Source organism: Peromyscus eremicus, chromosome 13 (assembly GCF_949786415.1).
Source record: "Peromyscus eremicus chromosome 13, PerEre_H2_v1, whole genome shotgun sequence".
In the NCBI taxonomy this organism is placed as follows: domain Eukaryota; kingdom Metazoa; phylum Chordata; class Mammalia; order Rodentia; family Cricetidae; genus Peromyscus; species Peromyscus eremicus.
The window spans coordinates 32,790,179-32,807,765 of NC_081429.1; the positions used below are offsets into that span (position 1 = coordinate 32,790,179).

General features: G+C 41.0%; 1 long non-coding RNA gene across 1 annotated transcript; it reads right to left on the reverse strand.

The window, feature by feature from the left end:
- Positions 1 to 306: 306 nt before the first annotated feature.
- On the reverse strand, positions 307 to 17,156 carry LOC131923529 (uncharacterized). The gene is made up of 3 exons (XR_009382639.1): positions 16,552 to 17,156; positions 1,866 to 2,036; positions 307 to 960 (listed from the first exon to the last, which is right to left on the reverse strand). It is a non-coding gene; the product is annotated as an uncharacterized LOC131923529 (long non-coding RNA).
- Positions 17,157 to 17,587: the final 431 nt, after the last annotated feature.

Genomic DNA, 17,587 nt, shown 5'->3' on the forward strand with positions numbered 1-17,587 from the left:
ATATGTAGAACTGAATTGTATTGCAAAATAAAAATTAAAAAAAATATATATATATATTGGGTGTGAATTGGGCATGCCGCTGTCTGAGAAACCCTGTGTTAAGTACTTTGTAAGTAAATAGAAAATGCTACATTGCTTCAGAAGCAGTAACAAATACACCACGATACAAACCTCCTCATCCCTTTTAACTAAAAGAATGATATTTATCCTGATTCTTTGTCCCTCTCAGATGAGAGCCGATGAGAGCCGACACATAGTTTCTGAAGGAGCCAGGGGTGAGCTGTTTCAGGCTATCTCTCCAACAATGGGCCAAGAAAACTTCTGCGGTATCTTTAACTCAACAGAGAGAATCTCCCCCAAACCTTTGTCCCACAGGTTTTTTAACTTTCAATTTTTAAACTTAAATTTAATTTTTTTCAAATGTTTTCCCTGCATTAAATTAGTTATCTATACTAAATATTTAACTTGGAAATTTCTCTGTTTTAAAAGACAAATTATTTCATTTATATTTTGATTGCAAGTGAGAATATGGGGGTAAAGAGGGGTGTGTCTATGCCATGGTGAACCCAAGGATGTCAGAGAACAACTTTCAGAGTTGCTTCTCTCTTTTTCCGTCATGGACTCAGGGACTGGAGGCAGGTCATCCGGCTTACTCCGCACATATTGGCATCCACTGAGCCATCTTTCCGTACCAGGTTAGAAAATTCCTTTTGACATTCAACACAATTTGTCGGCTACCATGTCTCCATTTAAACAATGGCTCCTTGTCATGATTGGACAAGGCATCCCGGTCTCCACTCTGGTGTTCCTGCCATGGCAACCCTTATCATCTGATTCTTGACAGCAATCTCCCTACAGGCTCCTACTTCTCATCCGTGAAGTGGGATGTTCTGTGCACAATTCACCATAATTACTGCACAGTTAAATACGTTCATAGATGCGAAGTCCTCAGAGCAATATCTAGAACACAAAATGTACAGAATAAACAAACAAACAAATAAATAAATAAATAAACAATAAAGCCATTCGTTGGTTGTTTATATAATAATTATTCTGCTGGAAACTGTTCTGAGCTCACCAGCAGCAGTTCATTGGCCTCAAGGTCAAGTTCCCCCTTTTGATTCCTCCCTCTGGTGATTTAACGATTTTTGCCACTTTTCTTAGCAAAATTGCTTTTTCTAACTCTATTCTATTTCCAGTCTAAAAAAAGTAATCCATGTTTTCACTTTTTCTCATCTAACATTTCTGACATTTATACCAAACATTCAGAGTCTGCCAAGGTTTTCCAAGTTGTTTATCCTCTACCTATCAAACCTACTTGATTCTGGCATCCAAACTACTCCTGCTGACATTTGGGACACATGCAAAAGGGAAAGGCAAGCTGAGGTAGTATCCATAAATTCCGAGCTGTTGTGGTAGACCAGGACTCCCAAGCTGAGGTGGTATACCAGGACTCCCAAGCTGAGGTGGTAGACCAGGACTCCTGAGCTGAGGTGGTGTACCAGGACTCCTGAGCTGAGGTGGTAGACCAGGACTCCTGAGCTGAGGTGGTGTACCAGGACTCCTGAGCTGAGGTGGTGTACCAGGACTCCTGAGCTGAGGTGGTGTACCAGGACTCCCAAGCTGAGGGGGTATCCATGATTCCTGAGCTGGAATGTTACACCAGGACTCCCAGTCAGACTGAACTGCTTAAGAGAAATCTCTCTCTCTCTCTCTCTCTCTCTCTCTCTCTCTCTCTCTCTCTCTCTCCATCCTAAGCTTCCACATTTCTAGCAGAACTCAGATCTTTAATGGGACCTCGGTAAATGATGGAGGGAGGATCCCAATGAGGACGCAAAGAGTGAGTGTCATTTCATTCCACTTACACCTGAACTCAGCACTCTGCTCGTGATTCACCACCTTGCTTGCTTCTTTGAGGACAAGGTTTAAATTGTCGGTCATTATTGGCCTGGGTGAAGCCATGTTGCTAATAGTCTCTCAGGAGACAAGGTGGATGGAAAGATGACTCGGCAGAGAGGTTTCCATGATTACTTGATCTGAAAGAGATGGCATTTTCCCGTAATGTCACACAGAGACTGCAGTAGAGCCCAGACCTGACCAGAGCAGAGAACAGCAGCCATGGCTCTCAAATTCCTTCCCTCAACCATTGCATTTACGCTAGTCCCAAGTGTTTGTGCCAGCAGTCTGAATCCGTCCCAATGCCCAGTTTTCAGATTGCCTTTGCTCTTGTTCTGACAGGAAGAATATAAAGGTGTATTCCATTGTACAGATGAAGGAACAGATGTTAGATACATAAAATGATTTGCCCAAACGTTCATTGAGAATTCACTTACCATGAACCAGAATTCAAATTAGGAGCATTTTACTCCTGAGCCCATTCTCCATACTGCCTTCTACAGCTCACTACCTGGACAGCAGTCTGCATAGGGAATCAGAGGACGCGGGGAAGGCCGGCTGGAGAAGTGGGGTTCAGCAGTCCCCTCTGAAAACTGTTTCAGATAGATGAGTTCCCTCACTGCAGACAAACAATTTTGCCTGAAACAGGTGCTTGAAAGACTAAGACATTAAAATGACAACCTATTAAAGTAATTTCCTGTGTGTATCGAGTCCAAGAAATGACCGCTCTTGGATGTTCTCAAAAGTTTGTGTATCGCTCTGGGTGGAAAGTATTTGTTTTTCCAAAGCCATTTGCCAAATTCAGTGGGTTTGCCTCTCTTTACTATATATACAGTGGAAACGCTAAGTCATGGCAGCCAACCGGAAAGAACATGAAATCACTGTTTCCTCCTCCTGCGTCATAACTGGGACAGTGATGTGAATGAGATGTGCTGCAGGAATCAGGCTTAAAAGGTCACTGGAGACTCTGCTAACAGTCTGTTGCCTCCAAAAAGATGTACAATTATATAGCTGTGTGCTTCCCCCCCTCCCCCAAAGGTATCTACCAATTGTACCAAATCTTGTGGTGTTCCCATCAGAGGGCCCTATACTAAGGAAAAGAACATGATGTTCTTCTTTTATAAATTTCAACTATATATTAAAAATAAATGTTAAAAGTAAATAAATGTGCTTAAGTGTTGAATGTCATAAGACTCTGTGTGAGAAGGCAATATTATCAATCAAGACCATAGCTTCCAAAACCATAATAAAAGGAATAAAAGCATAACAAATGTTTAGTTGACTTACTTGGGAGCTTTGTAAAATATACCAGTGCTTGGACCATCCCATGCTGACTGTAATCTCAGTAGTACAATAAGCAAAACCCGTGCTTATAGTAGCTTTACTGCCAATCCCACCACTTAAAAACCACAGGCACCTATACCACAAGCAGTATAGGTGCACCCAGAATTCCATAATCAAGAATCATAATGACTGTGGAGTATTCCAGGGCCTCTGGCCAGTTTCTGGAACACAAGCATTTCCCAGTGGCTCACTCTACTCAGCGTTTTATGAGGGCTCATCTATTAATTGCCTGGGACCCAGAGTAAAGATGGGCATGCCAGAGGACAAATGCATGGCTTCTCCGTGGGCTTCAGCAGTGGAAGTGCTCTGGGAGGTCTTGCGTTGGGAGGGCTAGAAAGAAGAAAGGTTTACAGCTATATGCTCTTGGTATGACTCCAGTCTGAAGCAAGAGGCATTCTGCCAGCTACCAGGAAATGAGTGGCCCCTGATGGTCATATGCTGTGTGATAGAATATGTCTGAAATCTCAAATGATCTTCACAATTTCAATATGAGGTATGTATTCCTAATGCCCATTTCATGAATGAAAAACAATTGAGAATCAGAGAGCTGAGTCATCCCTTCAAGGTTCCATAGTTAGAAACAGATAGAAAATACAGTCGGTTTGGTGCCTTTTCTCTTTCAACAGCACTGTGTTTCCTTCCCAAACTAGAAAAAAATGGGCTCACTTTTCTTAGAAGACCAGACTTACATCTAAGATGGACTTTACTCTGCATTTTCCATGTTCCAGATATTTGTTACATGAGCCAGGCATCAGCTAACTGCCTTGGAACCATGGAACTATGAAACTCAGATGTCCTCCAAGAGACCCCAGAATGACACCCCACTGGATCCACAGGTGGCCTTGCACCAAGGCTACGCCTCCTCCACTCAGCTCCCAGCGGATGAGCTGGTAGACATCTTAGCACCAATTCCTTCCTACTGGAAGTGGGGCTCTTCCAGAGAGCATCAGTCATTACTCAAGACACCGAATGAATTTCATGGTGACTGACACCTTTTTAGAACCATGCTGCAGCCTGGTGCTCTCCACAGCAACTCTTCCTTCCACGCCCCTCTCAGGACTTCACCATGACCCCGTTTCTACTCTGTCACCTTTCTTCCCAGGCAAGGCCTGATCTATTAAATCCATTGGCACCTGATTCCATCATAGAGGCTGCTTCTTGGAAGATCTGAGCAGATGGAATACCCTGTACAGTTTCAGTCCCCTCCCTGTCTTCCTTCCTCTCTTTGGTTCAAGCCTGTGGGCTGGGTTCTCTTCCTCTGGTTTCCATTCCATTATTCCAGGCCAGAGACACTTGGATAGGCTGCTACCTACTCTCTGTGTCTCTAACCAGTTTGCCCAGTTATCTTTCAACAAATAAAGGCCAAGTGTCATACACTAATACCTACGCTCCTTTCATGGCACCTTGCCTTCTGTAGGGTATAGTGGAGCCTGCATGGAAACCAACAGTCCCCCCTTCCCTCGTCATCTGTCCCTCAGCACCCGACCTACAATCAGCCTGAAATCAAGTCCTATTGTTTCCTAACTCTGGTGTAGAATCTGGGATTTCTTTCTGTCTGAAAGAGCCTTCTCAGCAAGCTCAGTGGCATGGAATTTTCCTTGGTTTTAGTCAGTCACATTGTTACACAGTCTTGTTTACTTTGAGTTATCATCATCATCATCATCATCATCATCATCAGTTTGGATGGTAAGGCTCAAAGATTTTTTTTTCTGATTTATCCTGATGAACCTGACTGTCCTTGGGTAGATGTATCCCTTGGAAACAAGCGAAGACGTGTGAACAGATTCATATACACAATGGTCAGTGATTATAGTGTTCCTCACAGTGATTAAAAAATGCAAATCAACCTAAAGGTTCTCCAGAATGGATTAGCTGAAACAAGAAACCATGCCATTCACAGGTGGAGATACATGCAATGGTTAAACACAGAACTTAAAAATATCTTAATAAACCATTTATAGTGTAATCACCGAAAATTTAGGTATCATAAAAAGATACATTTAATTTTGAAATACGTAGGTAGCAGGTGGTCTCCAAATTTCTTTTTTTACATTTTTCTGCATCTCCAATTTTTTTTCTTTAAATACATTCAAGTTTATAATGAGAGAGAAGCAGACTACTAGTTATTGTTTTCAGACCTTGTGGAGAGGCACAGGGCTGAGGTCACAATAGCGCATCATTAATCTCCTCTTTGGAACCTGCCAGCAAAAGTCATTTTCACTCAGGTGAGAGTTTCCTCTTCAACTATAAAAACAAACAAACAAAAAAACCCAGGCACACATACATACATACAAAGGCACACACTGTGTGTGTTTGTGTGTGTGTGTGTGTATCCTAAAAGCATTCTCAGACCAAACAATACATCATAACTGTACCCAATGAGTTCAGATGAGGAAAAATGGCTTTAGATTTTACAATATTACTAAAATTCAGATAATATATGCAGACTGACAAATAATACTCAGTACTACTCAAAGAACAGCAAAAATGTTGTTTTTAAGTTGAAAACAAGTTTTTTAATTTAGACCTATATAATATTAATTGATACTGGTTAATACATTTATAAGTAACTATATGCAAGTCACTACATTTAATTGTAAGTTCATTTGTTTATAATAAAATTGCTATTCTTTCATATGATCACCGTTTGGGGAAATTATTTTTTAAAATATAATCCTGACTTTGCACAAAAAAATCACTTAAAAAGTTAATTTCATTTTTGCTGTAGATTATTTTCTCTTATTTGGAGAAATCTCAAGCTACTATTTGGACTTTACTTTCCCATTTCATATGATTGACAAAAGCCTGGCTCTTTCATTTTCAAAGTAATAAAACGGGATCAATAAAGTAAACCCTTCGCAGAACAATAATTGCCCTAAGACTCCCGGTAGCTTCTTATGTCTTTTGATACAATTTAATTGCATCAGCTAGGCGAGGTGTTCTTCACAGATCTTCAGAAACAAATGTGAGGTTAGAAGGAAGTGGAAATTATCTAGACTGGAGGTTCCTGATCTTTGGGAGGCTCCATTGCTGAGCTACTACAGTTCTTTGTGACATTCTGGGACCTGGATTTTCTCTCACGTTTCTACAAAATGGAGTCAAAAAGCAACGTATTAAATATACTTTATTTTTAGATTCCTCTTATATTAAAGCAGACTTAGCTAATATTCTTGAACGTATCTCAAAATTATCCTTGCAAGCTCACTGCAGTCACATATAGAAGGTAGCTGCCTTCCTTCTGAGCTGGGGAGAGTTGACTTCGGAAGGGCCCTTTGAAACCCAACTAAGGCAAGACAGATTTGAAAACCCTGTAAACATGGCCAAGGACATGCATTCCTGAAAGCCCCTCCCAGAATCTGCTTATGCTGAGGAACCAGATCAGCTTTGACCGTGCTGATTGACTCAGTAGATCACAAGGCTTCTGGTTTCTCCCTTTCTTCTCCTCTCTACTATGCAAAGCCAACACTGAACATTCGAGAAAGACTACTTTTACTGTTACTTGCCCCTAAAATGTTTGCCAATATGCTTGATCCACTTAATTTGAACCTTTTACGAACCACACCCAGTTTTATATCTGATATATGTATATATATACATATATATATATGTATATTCTGATACACACACACACACATATATATATATACACACATATATATATGGGCACTGTTTTTATATTTATTTGACATTTGTCATCTGTTCAAACTAAAAGCAGGGAATTGAAGCAATGGGCAGAGCTCTGTGTCTTAAAGACTTGAGATTTCAGAGGCCTATGGAAACCCTTTCATATCTTTCTTTGGAAAATAATTTTGCATTTCACTAAAAATAAATAACCAATAAGCGAATGTAGAGTATTTGCCCATAAGGTTTACATAATACTATATAAAAATAGTAGGCTATTTCCAAGGTTAGACCAGCAAGGTTTTAATTTAATATTACATTAGTCTTTTCAAGAAAATAAACATAGAATATATATACATTTGTATGGATACATTGTAAATACATTCGTGCTTCTGTTGTTTGCTGGTGACAATTCTTCTTATCTAGATATTAACTGAGCATCTAAACAGTGAGCTGTTTTTCAGGCAATGCATAGTTGAGCCTCAGTCACTCACAATCATATGTATACTCATTCAACACAAATTAATTTCATGTCTTTCACATGCTAGGCATTGGTTTTGAAAAATTAAACGACTAGCATAGAAAAAATATGCAGATTTCCTATTCTTGAGAAGCCTAACATTCTAGGAGATAAGATACATATATGATTGATGATAGATGGATAGATAGATAGATAGATAGATAGATAGATAGATAGATAGATAGAGATGATTGATAGATAGATAGATACATACATACATACATACATACATACATATAAAGATACATAAATATAGATAAATGGTAGATCATAGATAGATAGACATATGTCTATGTATATATTGTCAAGTAGCAATAAGTATAAGAAAAAAAGATGAGTGGAAAGTATAGTGACACAAAAAATTGGAATCTGCTGCAGACATTCAAAGAAGCATGGCATGGCATGGCTCATATTCTAAAAGAGTCTCATGGGCTTCTCTGTGGATGACATGAGGAAAGTCGAAACTAGAGACCTATTGGGAGGGCAACACATGGTAGTTGCAGATTCTGCTTTGAGGGCAGATCCAATGGCATTAGTTGACTGAATAGCTATGGAGAATCTGAGAAAGGAGACATCAAGGATGCCTTCAAAGAGTTTGAGCTGAGAAACAGAGTGTGACAGGGTAGTAAAACTCATTCAGATGAGCACCATCTTTAACTTCTTTATTGAAAACACATCTGTATAAAATGCACTACTCTGTTACTGCCTTCTGATGCAGATGGAGGAATAAGGAGTGAATGTCCATCTCTGCTATTTATTTGAAGGTCTTATGAGTACCCTGGGGGACATATTTTAAGTAGAGATCCCTCATGTTTAAGGGATGTGGTGATTTGTTAAGAATTAAGTCTTTGCTGACAGTACAACAGATATAAAAAGCGACATCATTACCAGTGTTGTCACTATGGTTTAATGGAAGAAGGCCTCCCTACGTACACCAGGCTTGCCATGAACCCACAAGTCCTCACGTTTTGGCTCCTCTAGTGCTGGGACTACAAGTGTGTGCTGCCATGTTTGGCAAAGGTGACAGCCTAGTCCCTTTGCTACTGCTGTGATGAACTACTCTGACATGACTTTCTTCACAGGTGATTATAAATTGTGTCAAGGTAGCAATTAAACTATCACTTTGGCTTTAAAAATAATAGCATACTCATAACAAGTATATTTTATGGCTATTTTCCTTAGGGGTGGGACACAGAGAAACAACTTATATATAGTTCTACTGAGTTACATTTTCTGATCTGTTTTTAGTGGAAACTATCATGGTTTGAATACAGCCTGACTGTGTCTTCTGGGTTCATGTGTTAGAAGCTGGATCGTCAGTGATGTTAAGACGTGGTAAACCTTTAAGAGACACAGCATATTGGGAGGTCCTTAGATCACTGAGAGTGTGCCCTCTAAAGTGGTTAGAATAAATTTCTTGGAATGCCAAACTTAAATCTCACTATTACTTCCTGGTTTACCATGACATCTCTGTCTCCAGGGCGATCCTCACGTTATGTTACCTGCATGAGGTGATGTGTCTAGGGAAGACATCACCAGAGCCTTTCTGTTCAGAGTCTTATCTTCAGGTTGTTGAGCTAAATACTCTTTCCTTATTAAGTACTCAGATCCTGTATTTTATTATAGCAATAGCAATTATACTAATACACTTAACATATCATAGACGAATCTATCCCTGTATAAAATAAATATTGCTGCATAGTGTAGCATGAATCTTAAAAGTTCTTATTAATAAAATCAAACCTGAGCCAGGTATTGGGGTGAACTGGAAGATCAGAGAACCAGAACAAGCCACAGCTACCTCCCTTCGCCGGATCCTCAGCTGGTCTTGTCTCCTCAGACTGGAGGCCTCTGAGTCCTCATCCAGAATGGGTCTCAGCTGAACTGCTGCTCAAAAGCCTGAATGCTTAACCAGGCCAAATGCTTAACCAGGCCAAATGCTTCTAGTTTGTGGTCCTCACACCTAATATACCTTTCTGCTTTGTACCATCACTCCCTGGGATTAAAGGTTCGCTTTATGGGATTAAAGACGTGAGTCACCATGCTTGGCTGTATCCTTGAACACATGGATTTCTGCCTCTGGAATGCTAGGATTAAAGGCATGTGCTACCACTGCCTATCCTCATGTTTAATATTGTGGCTGTTCTGTCTCTGACCCCAGATAAGTTTATTAGCGTGCATAATATTTTGGGAAACACAATACCACCACAGTATAGCCATTAAAAACACTAAGAAAATATTCCTCTGATATTCCACATTGCTGCCTGTAAGTTAGCAATTTCAGATATCTCTTCTGCCCACCTCCACTATGGATGTACATTTCCTTACTGATATCCAGATACGACAAAAATGATATTAAATTAGGAAAAATGAGCCAGTGAAATGGCTCAGTAGGTAAGGGTGCTTACTGTTAAATCTTAATGGCCTGAGTTCAATACCTAGGACTTGCATGGTGGAAGTAAGGAACTAAATATGCAAGCCGATTTCTGATCCCCACACATGCTATGGCGTTTGCATTCACACACACACCACCACCACCACCACCACCACCACCACCACCATCACCACCAACACCACCATGTACACATAGCACATATACAATACACGCATGAATAAATGTAATATTTTTTATAATATGAAAAGACAAAAATGCTTAGGGAGAGAACCAAAGAGAAGTAGCCATTGAGAGTACCTGATTACCTTGGTCTAATTTCATGAAACTGCAGCCTATTACCTACCATCCTTCAGGGAGAAAAATCAAGAGAGGAAAATTGGTGAGAACTCCTAGGAGGCTCTCATTGAGGTAATAACACATTATCCTTTTCTTCCAATATTCCGTGGCTGCTGAGAAATAACCGGTGAATCTTGCTTTGGTTCTCTATACTGTAATTTTCTCAGTGGGAACAACGCTGCTTGCTTTTATCTACAGTGGTCTCTTCCCCTGCAGAGATGCTGGCTACTTTACAGTTCAGCTCATCAGCCCCGGACTCCCTCACTGTGGAAAGCTTCCCCATTATAATTTTTACTTCCTGTCTTTAATAGTCCAGCTGAGACTGACTCACCAGGGAGCATGACACAGTATTTAAACAGCTCAGCCAAACTGCCCCATGTCTTGCTGACCTCCACCATGCTTCAGTGAAAGAATTATCCAGAATATGAAATAACAATCAAGTTTATCTTTTAGCTAAAAGATGTTTCTGACAGAAATATATTTTCTGTAGGAGCGGACATGCTTTCATTGATCCAGGCAAAATGGAGATACAAATAATCCACAAAATAAGTGAGGGAAGATGTGCATTTAAACTTGTCTGCCTTATGATCAGACCTAACAATGCCACAAATCCCAAATAGGAAGTATTTCTGTTTTGTTAAAACAGACTTGTCATCCATATTTCTCAAAACTCATGACATTGCTTATGCAGAACATACTACATGGGTCATGCTCGACATTACTTGGACAGACACTGCTTTCCATTAAAGGATTCACTCATTCTCTGTTGCTGCTGGAACTACTAACCATAAACTTAGTAGCTTCAAACCAGTCAGTGTATTTCAGTCTTTCAGTTCCGGAAATCAGAAGAGCAGTCATAGCCTCACCCATGCTAGGATCAAGATCATTCTCTTCCAACTGGAGAATGCTGTGGCCAATACTGTCAACTTGACAGGACCTAGACTCACTGAGGGGATAAGCCTTTATCTTGTGAGGGATTGTCTAGGTCAGGATAGCCTCTGGGCATGTCGTCTTGATTGCATGAATTGAGGTGGGAAGACACACACGTTGAGGGTGACTCCACTCTCTGGATAGGGTAATGGGTAGTGTAAATGGAGACAGACGCTGAGCAGCAACACACATTCGTTGTCTTCTGTTTCTTAATTGTGGAAGCAGTATGAGCCAGCTGCTTCAAATTCCCTCTGCCTTGACTTCCCTACCTTGATGATGGTACCCTTGAGATGAAAAGCAGAATAAACCTTCCCTATCTTAGCTTGCTGTAGTCAGGGCATTTTATCACAGCAACGGGAAGGAGAACTAAGAAGGATTGTGCATTGGCTCTTGACTCACTTCCGTCTTCAAGGCATCTCCTCACTTATCTTCCCTGGCTACATTTCCAACTGACTTCAACCAGAAAAGTTTTCTGCCTTTAAAGACTTACATGTGATTAGGTTGAATTATCTGGATGATTCAACAGAATCTCTCCATTGCAAGGTTTTAGACCTCTGTCATATATAGAAACTCCCTTTTGATACATAAGCTAACACCTTTGGGTTTTCATAATATAGGGGCCATTATTCTACCTTCCAGAGAGATATGACAAAATGTGACTAGAGGCTTATCTTCATACTAAATGGTATTGAAAACTCCAATTTCTTTGAAATTATTAATATTTCAATAAATGTAAAAGGGGAGATGCATGTCATTTTTCTCATCTCAGTTTACCATTTTAAGTACAACATTCATATTTTGTCACTTATTATTTGATCTTGGAAGATAAAAATATTATAATGCCTTTTGTTTCATTCAAACTTATTACAATGCACCTAAGAAATCACTTCACTCATACCTCTTATTCTCCTAAGCCCATCTGTTAAGAACTGAATTGTCTGCATGGTTAATGCTTCTCTCAGAAGCCTTAAATGAAATTTCCAGGGATGGATACAGAACCCCAGCCTATGAATGGATAGTCAAAGGTCCTTAAGCGTTCAGACTCTCTTGTTTACTGATCCTACAACCTCAACAATCAAATTAAACCAAACCTATGGCTGTGCACCATCCTCTCACACTGTCTCCAGTGCAAAAGAATTTGAGTTTTATATTTTACATAGGAGGGCCCCAATGTTTTTATTATCCACATATTAGGAAATGCATGTTTGTATTGATGCCAATAAATTAATAAATAAAAATTCAAGGTTAAAAAAGATCTGAATATGGCAAATGGGGCTGACAGGGGGAGGGGCTAAATAAAGGAGGTTGAGGTAATTACAGATGCTTATATACATGTATGAAATGGTCAAAAAACCAAAATTTAATTAATAAAAATGTACATTTAAAAAAGTGTTGTCAATAAATAATTTTCTCAGAGCAAACACAATTTAAGACATATTCCTCCTCACCACTGACAAGCAAAAGGTATTAGTTCCATTTTCTTGTCAAATAAACCAAATTTTTAAATTCTAAAAATTTGGAGTTAATGTGTTTCATAGACACCTAGCTGAAAAGAAGAGTCATTTTGAGTGTATATGCAATTACTTCACAAGGTCTTAGTAGGAAAATTGAGATATGAGAGTTAATAAGTTAAAAACTTAGCTAGTCCACATTCAGATTCCTGGACCACAGAAATAAAACTCTGAAATACTAATGTTTTGACATTCTGTGTGTGATCATTTATCACCTAGACATAGATCATTAATATAAACCATAAATCTTTGATCAGTGTGACTATGCATCTGATTTTGATCAACTCATATCTGCAGTTCCACTAAGACACAGTAGAGACTGATGGAGAGAGCAAAGGTGGGTTGTGCAGCTTGATCAGGGTGTGGACGAGTGTAGCTAGAGAAGTATGGCTGAAATGTGTTGTGATTGATATACAGTGCACCCCAATAAATTTATCTGGGGGTCAGAGAACAGAACAGCCATAATATTAAACATAAAGTTTAGGCAGTGGTAGCACACGCCTTTAATCCTAGCATTCCAGAGGCAGAGATCCATCTGGATCTCTGTGAGTTCAAAGCCACACTGGAAACAGCCAGGCATGGTGACTCATGCCTTTAATCCCAAGAAGTGATGGCAGAAAGGTATATAAGGCATGAGAACCAGGAACCAGATGCTGGTTAAGCTTTTAGGCTTTTAGCAGCAGTTCAGCTGAGATTCATTCTGGATGAGGACTCAGAGGCTTCCAGTCTGAGGAAACAAGATCAGCTGAGGAATTGGTGAGGTGAGGCTGTGGCTTGTTCTGCTTCTCTGATCTTTCAGCATTCACCCCAGTACCTGGCCTTGGGTTTGTTTTTATTAATAAGACCTTTTAAGATTCATGCTATGGCCGGGCGGTGGTGGCGCACGCCTTTAATCCCAGCACTCGGGAGGCAGAGCCAGGTGGATCTCTGTGAGTTTGAGGCCAGCCTGGGCTACCAAGTGAGTTCCAGGTAAGGCGCAAAGCTACACAGAGAAACCCTGTCTCGAAAAACCAAAAAAAAAAAAAAAAAAAAGTTAAAAAAAAAAAAGATTCATGCTATAATGTGTGATGTCATCTGAACGTGATACCATTCAGGCTTGTGACATCTGATGTTTGGTGACGGAGCCTGAGCTACAGGATGTGCTTTTCTGGGGCCAGAGTGTTCTAGAGTAAAGGGTATGGGGGAAATGCAAATAGGTGAAAGAGCTATGGAGGATCTGTTGAAGCTGGGGTTGAGGGGACAATGGAAAGGCAATGTCCAGACAATTGAGTGTAGGCACAGAGAAGGTGAGCCAATCAGTTATATCCTAGCTGCTGTGACCTGACAAGAAGCGTCTTTCAGCTAGAAGGGCTTTTCCAGGCTTACAGTTTAAGGAGAGACAGTCTGTCATCTCAGAGAAGGCTCAGCAGCACAGTGAGGTGGCTGGTTACCCTGCATCTGCCATCAGGAAGCAGAGAAAGAGCAGACAGTGGGGTGAACTATCAAGTCTCGAGATCCACTCTCAAAGACTCATTTCCTCCAGCAAGGCTGTGCCTCCAGCAGGGGCCACCACCTTCCAAAGCAGCACCATCAGCCAGGTATTGAGCATAAAGTCTATGAGCTTCTTAGGGCCAGTTCATTTTCAAACCTCAGCAGCAAGGGCCATGTAGGGTTTACTGAGAAGCAGCCACCTACAGCAGTTCAAACACTGTCAGGGCCTGAGCGTGTCTACCATTAACAGATGAGACTTAACTGGTCACTGAAGGTCAGCATCATTTGCCTGCAGCCTCACTGGATGAGACAGCATAACACACTTCATCTGCAGAAACCAGCTACACATCACAAAGGCCCTGCAGTATATTGATGAGTACTTCCTGTTGTGAATCATCCTTGGAGAACATGAATCAGCATGTGTCTAATCCCCCTTCCTGACTCGCTCAGTCCCAATAGAGCATAAATCACCTGCAAGATTCTTCTGTCTCCTTTCTACCCTCTCCAATTTTATCTCCTACCATCTCTTTCTGTTCCTAGCACAAGATGCCTTTTCTGTTTCTCAAACACACTAGACACACTGTATTTGGGGACCTCCAAAGCATCAAGAACACTCCAGGCCCAGAAAAGCGCATCCCTTTATCAACTACTTGCTCTTTGCCATCTTTTCAAAGAGGTGTGTCTGGACCACCCTACTGAGTATGGTATATGACCTCATACCCTGCATTTCCTATGGCCCTTGCTTTTCTATTTGTTAAAGTCATAGATTGTACTGACTGTGGGGATATTCAACTAGAAAGTAAGTTTTGTGAAGGTAGGGTTCATTTTTAATGTTTGATTTTATCTTGCTTTGTTCTCAGATGTCTCCAAGCAGCCAAGAACAAAACCTGGTATGTAGTAGAGAGAGGCTAGATACATATGCACAGGATAGAGTAGAGAAGAACCAGGCAAAGGGAAGAGAAATGGATAATTACTAAAGGGAAGGTTTAAGATAAGAAAGGGTACTTCATGTCTATGGGAGCCACGGTCACAAAAAAAGGTCTTGTCCCTTTAAATGCAGATCAGTTACTTCTAGCTGACCCTTGCAAGGCCTTATTCCAAGAAAGAAGGTCAAGGCTGCAGCATTGAGTTGAGAGAAAGTGTGAAAACTGCAAAGTTATACGATGAGCAGGCAGATGCCACTGTGCAAAGAATGGCTTTTGGCTGAAACGGTCCCGTTCTTCTCAGTCAGCGTGCTGACTGGGCAGGGGGAAGCACAGACAGGGGGTGGATGGCCGTTCTTGGGCATTGCTTTCCTAAAATCCCTCGGAGCCTACCAGAAGGGGCACCCACAAAGCATGACATTTATTTCCCCTCTTAATCATCTTACGGCTTTAACACATCTTCCCAGGACCTTAAAATGGCAAGTTAAAAGATGGGCATGAATGAATCTCTGCACAGCACCACAAGCTCTCGGCAAAACAGAAGGCTTTTGCTAGTCCATCTGCTTTTCAACTCGAGTTTCAGTTGACTAGGTGCATATTGACATCAAGTGATGGTCATTTTGTTCAGTATTTTTCCCTTTTTGTCTCTCTCCTACATGGCCCTTGTCCTACTTTCTCTCCTATTGTTATGATAAAAAAAATCCTGACAAAAAGCAATTTAGGGAAGAAAAGATTTTGTTTCGCTTATAATTCCCAGTTACAGTCTGTTCTAGTTTGCTTTCTGTTGCCGTGACAACACCATAACCAAAAGCAACTTGGGGAGGAAAGGGTTGATTTCATCTTACAGATAGGTCACAGTCCATCAATGAGGGAAGACAAGGCAGGAACTCAAGGCAGAAGCCTGAAGCAGAGACCACTGAGGAGCTGCTTACAGGCCTGCTCTTCCTGGCTTATTCAGTTATCTTTGTTACACAGCCCAGGCCCAACTACCTAGGGGTGGCATCACCTCCAGTACACTAGGCTATAACATATCAACTGGCAATTAAGAAAATACTCCCATACAGATGGCCATAGGCCAATTTGATTTGGGTAATTCTCAAGTTTTTATATCTTCTTCCTAAGTGATGCTAGGTTTTTGTCAAGTAGGCAGCTGAAGCCAACAATGGTACAGTCCATCATCTCAGGGAAGTCAAGGCAAGAACTCAAGCAGCTAGTCATATTACATCCACAGTCAAGAGCAGAGAGATAGGAAAGCACCTACGCCGTCTAGTTGTTTCCTCTTAGCCAGCTTTCTTCTGTCATGGAGTTCAGGGCCCAGCCAATGAAATGGTGCTGCCCACACTCGGTGTGGGTTTTCTATCCTCTCTCAGTGTGAACAAGCAAGACAATCTCCCACAATAATGCCACAGCACAGCCCAATCTAGGCAATACCTCATTCAAGTTCTCTTTCCAAGTGATTCTAGGTTGTGGTGAGTAGGCATTTAAAGTTAACCATCAGAGGCTGGGGTATAGCTCAGTGATGGACCACGTGCCTAGCATGTGCAAGGCCTGGAGTCCAATTCCTAACACTATATACAGACACTAAATCTATAAATAAAAATTCACCTATGAAACTAACCAGGAAAAGCCTCCTTCTCTCACTGAGCTTCAGAGAAAGGGTCAGTTGGCCTTAGATTTCATCTGAAGACTCAACCAAGGGAAGACACACTTCCATGATCACTGAGGAGGTGGTAGTGGGGTTTGGTTCCTTGCAAGCAGTTGCACTGAGGACCTAGGTTCCTTTCCAGATAAAAGCATCCATAGGGTAAGTTACCATGAAGCAGTTGGTCCACCAAAGCCGGCAAAGAGGAGAATTTCTGAAGGGAACAGAAAAACCACAATCAGATGCAGCACGTCACAACCACAAAAAGGACAACAACCTCTGCCATTTTTCTTTGCCTACAAGCAGGTCACGGGCTTATGCTTCACTCAAAAGGAAGAGATTAGAGCAGACATCCCTGGAATCAGGGGCTTCTGTGACCCTCCCAAAGTCTGACACCCATGCTGCCTTGATCGACATATAGACCAACACCACTGTTCAGATGCATGGGAGAGTAAAACTGTAAAAGTGGCAAGACCCATGAAGAAAAGTCTAGAACTATAATATTTTCTCATGGGGGAGATGAACTACATAAATTAGGAAAGGTGATCTCTCTCTCTCTCTCTCTCTCTCTCTCTCTCTCTCTCTCTCTCTGTCTCTGTGTCTCTGTCTCTGTCTCTCTCTCTCTCTCTCTCTCTCTCTCTCTCTCTCTCTCTCTCTCTCTCCTTATTTTTGTTTTTAAAGGAGACAATTAGATGAAGAGAGGAGCCTGGAGGCAGATCTACGTGGTTATTCTTTAAATTACATATTATCTCCCTTCCTCTCTACCTACCTCTGAGTCACTCATTTACATCACCAAGTTATTTGAGGAACAAGGATATTGAGAACATTCTATTTCTCCTCGGACCAGTTCACTCTAGAAATGTGCACAGCCTGTCTTATCTCCCAGCAGAAAGGAACAGTGCCTTCAAGAGAACAAACAGCCATCATCTGTGACAGTTTCATCTGTGGAAACATTACCTTGACGCTAACAAAGCAGAAAGGGCTTTAAATGGGACACAG